Source organism: Hylobates moloch, unplaced genomic scaffold, assembly GCF_009828535.3.
Source record: "Hylobates moloch isolate HMO894 unplaced genomic scaffold, HMol_V3 SCAFFOLD_13, whole genome shotgun sequence".
Taxonomy (NCBI): Eukaryota; Metazoa; Chordata; class Mammalia; order Primates; family Hylobatidae; genus Hylobates; species Hylobates moloch.
Window position 1 is genome coordinate 84,890,224 of NW_026652288.1, and position 13,907 is coordinate 84,904,130.

General features: G+C 32.9%; 1 protein-coding gene across 1 annotated transcript in view; it reads left to right on the plus strand.

The window, feature by feature from the left end:
* NAALADL2 (N-acetylated alpha-linked acidic dipeptidase like 2) overlaps positions 1-13,907 on the plus strand; it is a 959,155-nt gene that overhangs the window by 357,965 nt on the left and 587,283 nt on the right. The window lies entirely within an intron of this gene.

A 13,907-nucleotide genomic window follows, 5' to 3' on the forward strand; every position in this document is an offset into this window, starting at 1 on the left:
GAAATCCAGTTTGTCAGTTTTGTCTTCTGGTTAGTGGTTTCACTTTTGTCTAACCAAGATAGTAAAGATGTTCTCCTTTGTTATCTTTATTGTTTACCTTTATAATTTAGTTCTATGATTCATCTGAAATATTATTACATATGTTTTAATCTTTTTGTACTCTATATTCTGTTGCTTTGTTCTACTTGTCTGTTTGGCATCATAGTGCAAGTCAAATCTGGGGAACAATTGACATCTTTACAACATTGAGCTTTCCAGCTCATGAACATGATATATCCCTCCAATTGCTGAAGTCTTTTAAAATTTCTCTCAATAATAGTTTGTGGTTTTCTTTTTTCTTGCATATCTTTCAACAAGTGTATTTGATATTTTAATGCTATCATAAATAATATTTTTTCTTAAAATTTTAATTTTCTAATTGTTTGTTACTTTTAATGCTCTTTTCCAAACTTAGGGAAATAATCTTTGTTTTTTAAAGTGGTAAGCCAGAATGTTTGATTTTTGAATGTTAAATCAACCTTGCATTACTAAAACAAATCCTGCTAGGTCATAATGCACTTGTCTTTTTATATAAATACAATTTATAAATAATTTATTTATAAGTATTACGAGTATATTTACAAAGGATAATTTTTCTTTCTTTTAATATTTTTGATATGTTTTGATGGCAAAGTTTTTTTGGCCTCGTAAAAAGTTTTGGACAGTTCCATTTTATTGATTCTTGCATGTGTCTGTTATAACCGATTTCTTTTTAAAATATGTAAAAAAATTAATCTAGAGGATAACTGGGTTTGGAAGGTTTATTTTTTTTCTGGGAAGGATATAATAATATAATTAACTATATTTTTAAGTAGATATTGAATATTTACATTTTCTTTTCTTTTGTGACAGTTTTGGTAACTTAGATTTTTAAGGACATTTTTCTACTTTACAAAGTTTTTAAATGCATTGCCATAATTTCTGTCAAAATATATTCTTATCTGTTTAATATCTGTAAGATCTATTATGATGCCTCGCTTTTTCTTCTTAAGATGGATAATTTGTGCCTTCTCCCTCCTTCTTTTTCTTTTCATGAATAGTATTATCAGAACTGATCAAATATATAGCCAATATTTCCCTTTGATGAGTTTTTCTTCTGTACACTTGTCTTCATTTTTATTCATTTTTGCTATTATTTTTATTTCCTTTTTAAAAATTTCATTTGAGTTTTTATATCATTGCCTTTTTCTAATTTATTTAAATTGAATCTAGATTGTTTATCTTTTTCTTGCATTTTTAAAAATATATTTGCTTAAGGCAATACATTTCTCTAAGCGCTGCTTTAGCTGATTCCCGCAAGTACTGTTATGTATGTTTCCATTATCATTCATTTCAAGATATTTTAGGCTGGGCGTGGTGGCTCAAGCCTGTAATGCCCAGCACTTTGGGAGGCTGAGGTGGGTAGATCACCTGAGGTCAGGGGTTCAAGACTAGCCTGGCCAACATGGTAAAACTCCATCTCTACAAAAATACAAAAAAATTTAGCCAGCCATGAGGGCGGGTGCCTGTAATCTCAGCTACTTGGGAGGCTGAGGTGGGAGAATCACTTGAACCCAGGAGGCGGAGGTTGCAGTGAGCCGAGATTGTGCCATTGCACTCTAGCCTGGGTGACAGAGCAAGACTCCGTTTAAAAAAAGAAAAAAAAAGGATTTTTTATTATTCTATTTCACCATTGACTTATTGGTTATTTAGAAGGCATTGTTTAATTTCCAACAAGCTAAGATTTTCTACTCTTTTGTTATTTATTTCTAACTTAATTCCATTAAGTTCATGGCATATATACTGTGTGGTTTTGGTCTCTTTAAGTGTATTGAGACTTGCTTTATGGCCTAGCATACAGACAATTTTTGTAAACATTTCACGTGCACTTATAAAGTTATTGGGTATACTTTTCTGTATATGTCAAATTGGTCGACTCTTCTATTTTCTTGTTTTTCTGCTTATTCTATTATTTACAGAGTAGTTTGGCAAAATTTCTAACTTTGATTACTTATTTTTTGGTGCCTTCAATTTTTGCCTTATAAGTTATGAAACCTGTCTTATTTAACCAGATATCATGACAATATATGTGTTTTTATTTAATAACTCAACCACTATAGCTAACAATGGCTTCCAATAGTAGATATTCAGTGGTTATTTTTATTTCTTTATTTGTGGAGAGTAGATATTCAGTGGTTATTTATTTATTTATTTTTTTGGAGATGGAGTCTCGCTCTATCACCCAGGCTGGAGTGCAGTGGCTCGATCTCGGCTCACTGCAACTTCCACCTCCCAGGTTCAAGCCATTCTCCTGCCTCAGCCTCCCAAGTAGCTGGGACTACTGGTGCTCACCACCACACCTGGCTAATTTTTGTGTGTGTATATTTAAGTAGACATGGGGTTTCACCATGTTGCCCAGGCTGGTCTCGAACTCCTGAGCTCAGGCAATCCACCTGCCTTGGCCTCCCAGAGTGTCAGTGGTTATTTTTGTGAAAAAAAATAATAATAATAACTGAATATGAGTGTGAGAATAAGTATCGCATGGCAAAGTCCAGAAAAATGTACTTGGCACAGTGTAGGTAAGAGTTGACCATTGCCAAAGAAGTTAAGATGGTTTTGCATTCTCCCATACAGAATATTTTGTATTTCCTTAGATGTAGTAGATATTCAATAGGTACTTGTTGAAATGGTGAGAGTTCTAATACATTTGTTTCTTTCTAAATCTGGGAATATATTAGCCTTCTATTTGTGCTTTCATGAACTAGATTAGTATCACTTATAAATAGTAGGTAGTATGAATCTAGGCACTCACCTTCACACAATGACATCTTGTGACCTAGACTCAAAAAAGGTTCAACATCTCTAATATTACTGGAAAACTTTAAATTCTCTGAAAGTTTCCCACTCAGCTATTTTTCAGACTTGATCCTGACAGCTTGCTCTGCCAACCTTCATTAATTGGCATGTCCATAAGCAGAACAGGAAAATCTGTGTCATTCAGTGCATTCTTAGAAACCTCCCATTATTGTCTACAGGAAACATGAACTGGAGCAGTGGTTCTCAGCGTTTTGGCCTCAGGACTTCTTTACATTCTTACATACTATTGAGATCTTCAAACTGCTTATGTTTTTGAAAGTTATATATGTCCATATTTAATTTATATGGGATTAAAACTGATAAATTATAAAAAGATTAATTTATTAAAAAATAGAAATTCCATTACATGTTACGAATACAACATTTTATGAAAAAATATTTTTCAGAGAAAAAACATTTAGAGAGAAGAGTGGCATTGTTTTGTATTTTTCAAATCTCTTTACTGTCTGGCTTAATTAAACACTGCTAGATTCTCATATGTGTTTCTGCATTCAACCTGTTGTGGTGTTTTTCCTCCAGCTTTATTGAAGTATAATTGACAGAATTGCATATATTTAGGGTATGCAACATAATGATTTCATATATGTAGACATTGTATAATTACCACAATCAACTTAACACATTCATCACTACCCATAGTTACTCTGTGTGTGTGTGTGTGTGTGTGTGTGTGTGTGTGGTAAGAACACTGTTCTCCTACCAAATTTCAAGTAAATAATAAAACATTATTAACCATAGTCACAAATTTGTACATTAGATTCCTGGTATTTATTCATCTTATTACTGAACGTTTGTACCTTTTCATCAATACCTCTCCATTTCTTCCACCACCATATACCCCTACCTCCCGGCAACCACCATGCTACATTCTGATTCTGTTAGTTTGATTTTTTTTTTTTTTTATTTCACATAATTGAGATGATGCAGTACTTGTCTTTCTGTTTCCGGCTAATTCGATATTAGCATAGTATCCTCCAGGTTCATCTGTATTGTTACAAATGGCAAGATTCCTTTATTTTGATGGCTGAATGAGAGTTCATTTTATAGATACCACAGATTCTTTATCCATTCATCCACTGATGGACATTTGGGTTGTTTTCATATCTTGACTATCATGAAAAACTATGTAATGAAGACAGGTATGTCAATATTTCTTTGAGATAAAGATAAAATTTTCTTTGAATATATACCCACAAGAAAATATATAAAAATTTGAATCCAGTGTCTAGAATTATACATTAAAATATCATGAACTGTTTTGGATTAAAAAGAAAGATGTCAAATAGGAGCTTTATAATTCCAACCATAAAATGAAGCTAAGTTCATGTATATTTTCTGATGCAGTTTTTATAGTATTCTCAGTACTTGGGACAAATCATTTAGGAAAGAAAGAGAAGGGAAGTTACATTTGTAAGTGTCTGGAGGTACTAGAGACTATGCTAAGGACTTTACATATGATCTAAAAAACTCTAAATGCTCGAAGAAACTCTATAAAATGTTACTGTTCAACATATTACAATGTTGAAACTGAGGGTGGACAATTACAATGTTGAAACTGAGGGTTAAGTTTTGAAGAGAAGGTGAAGGTTAAAGAAAGACAGAGAGAGATTTGGTGGCTCTACAGCAACACCGGTTTATTGCAGGTGCAACCTGCAGAGGTGGGGACCGGGCAAATGTCAGAGCCCACTGCGGCCTACAGGCTGAGATAATTATAGGTCTGGGTGGGAGTAGTCTGGGCGGTTTGGCTTGCTGCCCGGAGGATATTGATAAGATGTTCTTATGATCAGGCAGTTTGGCCCTTTTTCCAGCAGGCTGTGATAGGATGTTCCTTGGACGTTTTTCCAGCAGGATATGATAAGGAAGTCAGGTGGCTGGGCAGGATGTGCCTCACAGCCCAAACCCCTGTGGAATGTTTCACTCTGACCAGGGCCTGCAAAATGGCTGAGGACTTACAAAATGGCACAGCTTGGACTAACAAGGGTTAGAATGTATTAATATGTATAAGATTATCTAGCTTGTATGCTTAAACCAGAGGTTAAGCCCTCCTTTGCTTAATCCAAAATCTAGAATCATTTTACTCTCCATTCTCCTCTTCCTAAAACTCCCATCTCCACCCACCCACTACCCACTGCCAATCTTTTGCTGAAAGTCTGCTCTCCTGGTATCATGGATAATTCATTAGGTTCAGTAGACTAGGTCCTGGCCTGATAGGAATAATGTATATCAGAAATATACCATTGTCAATGCAGCTTATTTCTGGTCTAGCAAGAAACCTCTTTTTTCTTTCTTCATGTATACAATAGAGATGAAGCACATAAATAACTTATTCAAATACCAAAATGGGTAACATGCTTCAAAACACATTTTATCTCTACTGTTTTAGAACTTAAAATTTTCATTTTTGTTTTCATACTATCATTACTTCCAAAGGCCAGCCATCTCTACAGATTGATTTCAATGTATTTCATAAGTTTGGGTGGGTTAAAAGTTAGTTGTCTCATGATTTTTGTAACTTGCCATGTAAAGACAAGTTGATTTAATTAAGATGATTTCAATGTTTGGTGCTGAAATGAGTCTGCCCAGGAAGGAAGGTAGTCTGGGTTAACAACTGAAAAATAACATGTAAGTTCTTACTAGTTTTAAATATTGTTCTGACATAATGATTATAATTTATTATTCTGGCATAATCTTAACCTGTTTGCATTGTCACGGAGAGAAGACATCTAAAAATTATTTTAAAAATATATCTTCCCCATTATATAAAATTACCATTACATTTTAGTCAGTCATGCAGAAGTACTCAAGATTCAGTTTGCTGTATTAGAAAATAAACTAAGTATATAACGTCTTAAAATCAGATTTTCAATATAGTCTTCAAGGTATATTTACTTAGTAAAAAATATTTCCTGAACATTGGTTGTGGTTACCATTTACTAAGTGCTAGACTTCTGTAGTTGAATTTTCAGGATGTGTTAAAAAGGGTAAGACTACTACTTGTCTTTTAAAAAGCTTAATTTTTAAGATTACTGAAAGAGATTAATAATCTTTGTGTTAATGACAAGAAAAGGGAATCTTTGTTAGTGTTTAAGTATTTAATTCTCAGTAAATATGCTTATTCCGAAGTGTGATAAAGGCTAGTCATTTCTATTACAATCTTATCGAAATGGAAAAACTTTCTCCCAATTATTTATTCAGTTATCTATTCACTTACTTGAAAAAAAAATAGAAATAATGACTCTTTTTATCAAAAGTCTCTGTGTATTGACCACCCAAGTTTGAAGACTTGTATTGTCTTACTGATTGGATTAATTTGTCCATTCCGTGAGTCTGCTTTTAGATACCTTATTGTGTTCTTCTCTCTTGAAATCCAAATATGCACTCGCTGTTAACCAGAGATGAAATTATCTCCTGTGCAAATGTGTGCAAGAGTGAAAGATGTAGAGTTTTAATACTGGATTTTTTTTTCTGGTACAGGTATTAGTAGATGTGTTGACAGTTTGTTGTATTTCTGTGTGCTCTGGTTTTTAAATCAAGCTTATCTTACTTATCTTACTGTCATGTGGAACATAAATTGATATAAATATCAAATCGATTAAAGTATTTGTTGAGTTTCAGCTTTTTGCCTGGGACTTAAGTAGAGGGCACTGAGCCCATCAGCATGCCTTCTATTACTTGTAGAGCAGACAGATATGTACCATATTTTCCTTGATCAGAAGAGGAGAGACTATTACGTTCTCTGGCAGATAATCCATTTCTGAACTGATTTTTAAATAGAATGTATAAAGAATCCGTTTTCTTCTTCTTTGTTCAGATGGTTCCCAAACTGTGAAATTCATTCTATTGTATTTTTTACATTGCTACATTAATTTCCCTGAGTGTCATTTTCTCATGAGCATAAAGATTTATTTCCACCTACCTCTTACTATCTAACTTTTATTTTACCCGGATATAGTGCTTTCTAACACTCATCATTTTTATTGCTTTTGGGAAACATCTCAGATTGGGAAACAAGCTGCTTTTTCTAAATAGCAGCACAGTATAGTGGAAATCTGAGATTCAGTGTAGAATAGTAGAAAACTGACTTATTTAATCTAGGACGTTTAACATCTTGATTGCATTATCTAGCCTTCAATTTCCTTATCTGTAAACTAGCAACCATAGTAGTTATATCAAGAGTTTTTTGTGATGATTAAGCATAACAGTAGACATTTAATACAAAATTTGTAGTTAGCATGTTATTTTAGAAGGTAAGAAGTAGTTGAACAGGAAACCATTGTTTCATTGGCATGCCATTAGTGGCTGTGTTGCAAGGGAAGACTATGAGATGCTGCCTTTCCCTCTCAACCATTTAATTTCTTGCTGCTATTTTTATTACAGTTTATCATGTGTTTTAATCTTAATATTTCCAAAGCAAAATCATGAGATTAAAAGGTAATTTCATCCTATATAATCTTTAAATTTATCACACATATATAGTGCATGATTCACAGAATTTTACTACATTGGATACCAATTCAAATAACAACCTAATGAAATGTTTGACTTTTTAATACTATATTAGAAATATCACGCGGTATAGTATGAGTATCTGCGTATGTTATTGTAAATATACATAAGAAAATGATAATGGGCATTAATAAATGTGCTGATTTTTTCCATGTGTACTTCTAGTTCATCTTTCTTTAGATGTTTTCTTTCCCCATTCATTTACAGTATACTCTTGGCATTCAACCTGGTGTTAGGAATACTGCATGCCTGGCTTCCTCCAATTCTGACATCACTGTTGCTCTGTGGCTCATACAGCAGCAGGTGTTGAACATTGATATAAACAGAATTTTGTCTACTAAAGCCAAAATTCTCCCATTTCTAATCTCCATTGGCCAATGGAACATTAATGCCAAAGTTACTTCCAAATTCAAGTCTCAGGCATGACAGTTCATTATGCTGCCTGCCAAAACTACTGGCCCATGGAAACCCTTATTTTAAAAATTAAAGCACAGCAAAACTCTCTGTCAAATAAATACCTTGTGATTTTAGGTTATACCCTTCTATTTTTGCAAATTTCTCTGAAATTAGAAAACTTAGATTATATTGCAGTTAATTCTTTAATAGAATTTCTCATTTAATACAGCAAACTACCTAATTATAGCAGAGTGGTTCACCACAAATCCTGAAACATTTATTATGGGGAAAAAATATATAGTAAACTGTTGACATTCTCAATAAAATCTATTTATTTTAACATTCTAAATGATTTGAAATTATTAATAAATAGAACCCTTTGACTAAACCATTTGTATCTGTAAGACTGTGTCGATGAAGGCTGATTTAAAACAATTTAAAGATTACATAATTGTAGAACTATGAACTCATATGATCTCCCGAAATCATTTTCTTAAACAAGAGAAGCATATACATTAAACTTGATAAATTTAAAATAAAATTTTAAAAGGCACCAGAATTTTAAAGTAATCTTAGTAAGACTACAATTTAAGAGTTATTTTTAAACTTATGATTAACTCTGTGAAATGTTGCCACTGTTTATGAAGAAATCATATTTTCTAGAGACCAGTATTTCTACAATCATATGTATCCAAAAACTTTGCTATCGTCTTTTAGTATACATTTTTTTATTGATATACTTGTATTTTCTAGGTTTCTATAAAGATGTGCTCATATTCCCTTGAATCAACAACCAGAGTGTAGGAGATTTGAATAATCTAGTCTCTAATTGGTGAGATAATGTGCCAAATGTTATCACCTCAATCAATTTTGAAGAAGTATCTATTCTATTATGAAAGTCTGTGGAAGAAACAGCTTAGGTCATAATTCTTAACTACTTTTCCAGAGTTTTTCCTCTTGGATATTGTGGGAGTAGCAATAAATAGCTACAGAGAAATCATGTCTAAGGTGTTATAGTGCATTTCCATTTTGAGTAATTTGTTAATAGATATTCTGAAAAACGCATATATGCTGAATACATTATAACATAACTACTTTGAAGGACTACTATCCTGAGGCGACAGAATCATAAGAGAAATTCCCAAGGAAAAAAAAGCTCGAGAAAAAGTACCATGGCAGGTGATGAAACCAGAAACCTAGAAATTAGAAAATTAATGTAAGGCAGCACGGAGTGCAATGAAAGAGCTGTGATTCAAAGAATACATTTTCAAAAATTCTTAAATCAAAATCATTAATCAGCAGGGCATAGTTCTCACATAATGGGGACATCAAGTACAGACAATTTTTAGTTTAAGAAAAGTTTGTTTTTTAAAACTTTTAATAATATCCAACCTCTCCTAGAGAGTAGATCAAGAAGGAACGCTTGCTATCTCATTTTGTGAGATTTGTATATTACAAATCAAAATCAGAAGTGATAGTTAAAAGGAACATTACATGCCAAATTTACCTTTAAAAATGGATGTGAAAATAATAAAATATTTGCAAAATAAATCACATGATAGCTAAAATTATAATTCATTATGTTAGTCCAGCTTATTTTAGGAATGCAAGTTTAATATTTTAAAAATCTACTAATGTAATCAACCAAATTAAAGAAATAAAACATTCAATTGTCTTAATAAATGTATCGGAATTTCTGACAAAATTTAATATCCATTCATAAAACATCTGTTAACAACATAAGAATGGAAGGAACATCTTTAACCTGATATATACATTACAACATGGATATCTACTATCACACATTATTAATATTTCTTTAAATACTTTCTGGAGGTCATAGCCTGTATAGTAAAACAAAAAAAAGTTAAATCTCTAAATAATTAGAAGGGATATAATAAAACCTTAATTATTTTGCATGTGATATGATTTTTTTACATAGAAAAAAGGAAGAAAATTATTATAATTAAAAAGAGAGTTTAGCAGGTTTACTTTATAGGACAACTGAATAGTATTCCTCTACACCAGCAGTAGGAAATATTTTAATTTTAAAACATATTTTTATGTTAACATTGACCAGACACTTGACCATTATCTTAATTTGTTCAGGCTGCTACAACAAAATGCCTTAGATTAGATAACTAATAACAGACATTTCTTTCTTATAATTCTGGAGGCTGGGAAGTTCAAGATCAAAGTGCCTGTGGTATCTGGTAAGGGCCTCCTCCCTCACTGATGGTGCTTTTTAGCTGTGTCTTCACATGATGGAAAGGTAATATAATATAATCACCTCCCAAAGACCCCAACCTCTTAGTACTATCACCTTGGGGGTTAGGATTTCAACATATGGATAAACATTCAGACTATAGCAATAATATTAAGGATTTATTGATATATTATCATAAGGATGGCATTTCTTCCCAAATTGATTTTTAGTCTCAATGTAATTCCAGTCACAATGTTGGCATGGAAATTAGTGAGCTCATTTCAATATTCATATGGAAGATAAAAGGAAAATAGTTAAGATTTCCTGATGAACAAGTAGTGTTACTTGCCCATTATAAAGCTGTAATAATGAAAACAGCCCATTATTATGGAGATGGAAGAAAAAGACAAATGGAATTGATTTGGGAACTCAGACACACCCAGACACATATGGCAACTCATATACGGCAGAGTTGTCATTGCACATTAATGGGGCATATTTGACAAGGGGAACTAGGACTCCTGTTGGAAAAAGTGAAATTGGATTCCTGCCTCCTACCACACACCTGCACACACATACACACACGTTCTCCAAATAAACACTGAAATGTGAAAAACAACTCCTTAAAACTTTTAGGAAAATAAGTGAGAATAACTTCATGACCACAGCATTGAGGATTTCTTAAGCACATCAGAAAATATGTAAACAATTATATTAAAAGCTCTGTGCATTAAAATTATAAACTTTTGCTTATCATAAGACAATACATTGCAAATAAAAAGAGAAGACAAAAACTAGGATAAAATATGTGCCATACATATGACCTAAAAAATATTATTCAGAACATACAAAATCTTCTATAAATATAGGCAAAAACAAGAGCAGTTATTATACATGAAAGGAAACATAAGTAGCTAAATAATACATGAAAAGATCCTCACTGGTAATCATGAAGATGCAAATTAAAACCACAATGGGATATAATTTTACCCTCATTGTACAGTGGAAATTAGATACAGGAGCAGAAGGTGGTAAAGGAAGCCTTGGAAAACTATTTAGTATATCCTGCAATCCAGCAGTTGTACTTCTGAGTTAAACACATAATGAAATATTACTTTACACTCACTACATTGACAAAAGTATAATATAAAATAAAATTTAAAAGTGAAATAAAATAATGGACAATACCAAGTATTGGTGAGGAATGGAGGAAGTAGAACTGTCATGAAAAGATGGCAAGAGTGTAATTAAAATTCTTTTAAAAGCATTTTGGCATTTTGGAATAAAGTTACACAGGTACATACCTTATGGACCAATAATCCCTTGCCTAAGGAAACTTTTGCATATGTCTATCAGGAAACATGAATAAGAATATCCAGTGCAGCATTGTTTACAATAGTGAAAAGCTGAAAACAACTTCAAAATATTTATCTTAGGAAAACTGATTAAAAACCTGGAGGAATCTCAGACGCCCAATATTGAGTAAAAAAGGCAAGTATGAAAACCATATATAAGATACCAATTTTGTAAAAGTAAAAACACCTATAATTAAAGAAATTGTTAAAGAGATACATATATATATATATAAACCTATTTAAAAAAGACAATGGGAAACAACAAAATCAGATTGATGCTTACCCTGGGGATCAAGGTAAGTGATTGAATAGAGAAAAACTATTCTTGGGGCTTTGATAATATTAGAGATCTTCTACTTCATAACCTGGGTAGTTCCTTTCACTACTCTTTATACATTGTATATGTCGTATATTCTTTATGTGTTTAAATTATTTCATGTTATTAAAAATGATGTTATAAAGTACATATCCCATAAATTAAAAGTGAAGTAAAGACTGTATACATTTTTTCACTCATTAATTTTAGCTTAGTACTGAAAAATATTTAGAAATCCTCCACAATTGGGACAAATTACTAATTCTTCAGTTGAGCCCTAAAAGAAGTATTTCATTTGCCTTTGAGGCCTTATAGTGTAACATTCAATGTTTTCAGTTGCTTGCACCATAAAGCAACTGAGACCAACAAAAGGAATGGCAGATTAAACATCTTGCACATTCCCTGGTAGATTTATGTTCACCAATTAACTGTGTAGAGGAGCAAACAAAATATAAAGCAGTCTTCACGTTTTTCTTCTCTTTGTCTGTCAATGTTAATGATATATTGCTATGTTTGTATAAATAAAATATATATTTTGAAACCTCATTTTATATGGATTTGAACAGAACAAGGTAGTGGTGCACCTTTGTGAATGACTTTCCTGTCAAATTGTGTTGTTTTAACTCAGTTTACCTGCCCTATCCCAAAAATACAGAGAGAATGCAATAGCAGTGGAGAAAGGGGGTACGAAAAGGTAGAGAACAGATAAAGTAACAACAACAACAAAACAAGGTGGAAGGCAGAGCCCTCTTACTGGTAATGAAAGAGAATATAATTCTTCTCACCAGCTATTCCATAAAATTTAGGTGGCACTGTTGACTAATCCAAGTAGATATTAAAAAAGAAGAAGGAGGGGGAGGAGGGGGAGGAGGAGGAGGAGGAGGGGGAGGAGGGGGAGAAGGAAGAGGAGGAGGAGGGGGAGGAGGGGGAGGAGGGGGAGGGGGGGGAGGAGGGGGAGGGGGGGGGGGAGGAGGGGGAGAAGGAGGAGGAGGAGGGGGAGGAGGGGGAGGAGAGGGAGGAGGAGGAGGGGAGGAGGGGGAGAAGGAGGAGGAAAGAAGAAGAAGAAAAAGAAAAGAAATGGGAAGAAAGCGTGAATAGGAGTAGCTTCACAAAGATAGGAGATAACCGAGAAACTGTTTTTATTGCATCTTCCTGTGTAGGCTAGCTTCTAAGCTGTGGCCTCAGACTTACCTTTTATCTCTTGTAATGCTTTCTTACCACTATTGTGACTGCATCTTATAAATGTATCGGAATTTCTGACAAAATTTAATATCCATTCATAAAACATCTGTTAACAACATGAGAATGGAAGGAACATCTTTAACCTGATACATACATTACAACATGGATATCTACTATCACACATTATTAATATTTCTTTAAATACTTTCTGGCATGTACTGTTGCAGGGGTGTCCAGTCATTTAGCTTTTCTGAGACACACTGGATAAACACAAATTGTCCTGGACCACACATAAAATACATTAACACTAACAACAGCTGATAAGCTCAAATAAAAATTAGAAAAAATCTTTTAAAAAGTCTCATAATGTTTTCAGAAAGCTTATGAATTTGCATTGGGCCACGTTCAGAGCTGTTGTGGGGCCATATGCAGCCCACGGGCCATACGTCAAACAAGCTCAGTTTAGGAGTTGTTGAATAAACAGGGTCCTGGAGGAAATAAGTGAGAAAAATAATGTGATGGGCAAAATAACAGTAATATCAAAATAAACACTTAGGTAATAGCTTGTATAGCAATAAGATTATTTTAAGAAGATACATTTTTGCCCCTAAAGGAAATTGTTCTTTTTTGGTCCCTTTTTGTTAATATTTCAGCCACAAAATTAAAAAAAAAAAAACTTTATCTGGATTAAATTATTTTTATTAAGCTCTCATGCCTGATTCTGTTCTAGGTACTATACAAAATTTTTTTAACAGATTTTGTCAGGCTTCTAATATGTCATAAGCAAAAATAGCATCATTGTATTACGAGATAGGTATAGAAATAAATATACAAAGTACAGAAAGTACAATACAAACATTAATTTCACATTGGTTTGGCAATCTCTGTTTTGGTTTTGGTTTTATTGAAAAACATTGTGCTCATAGCACCACGTAATCTGGCATAAAATTTGTATCTGAAGAGCTCTGTCTGTATTATTTTAAATAGCAATAACTATACTTCAATCATATCGTTTTAAATGAAATCACCTTAACTACAACAAAGAAATGTC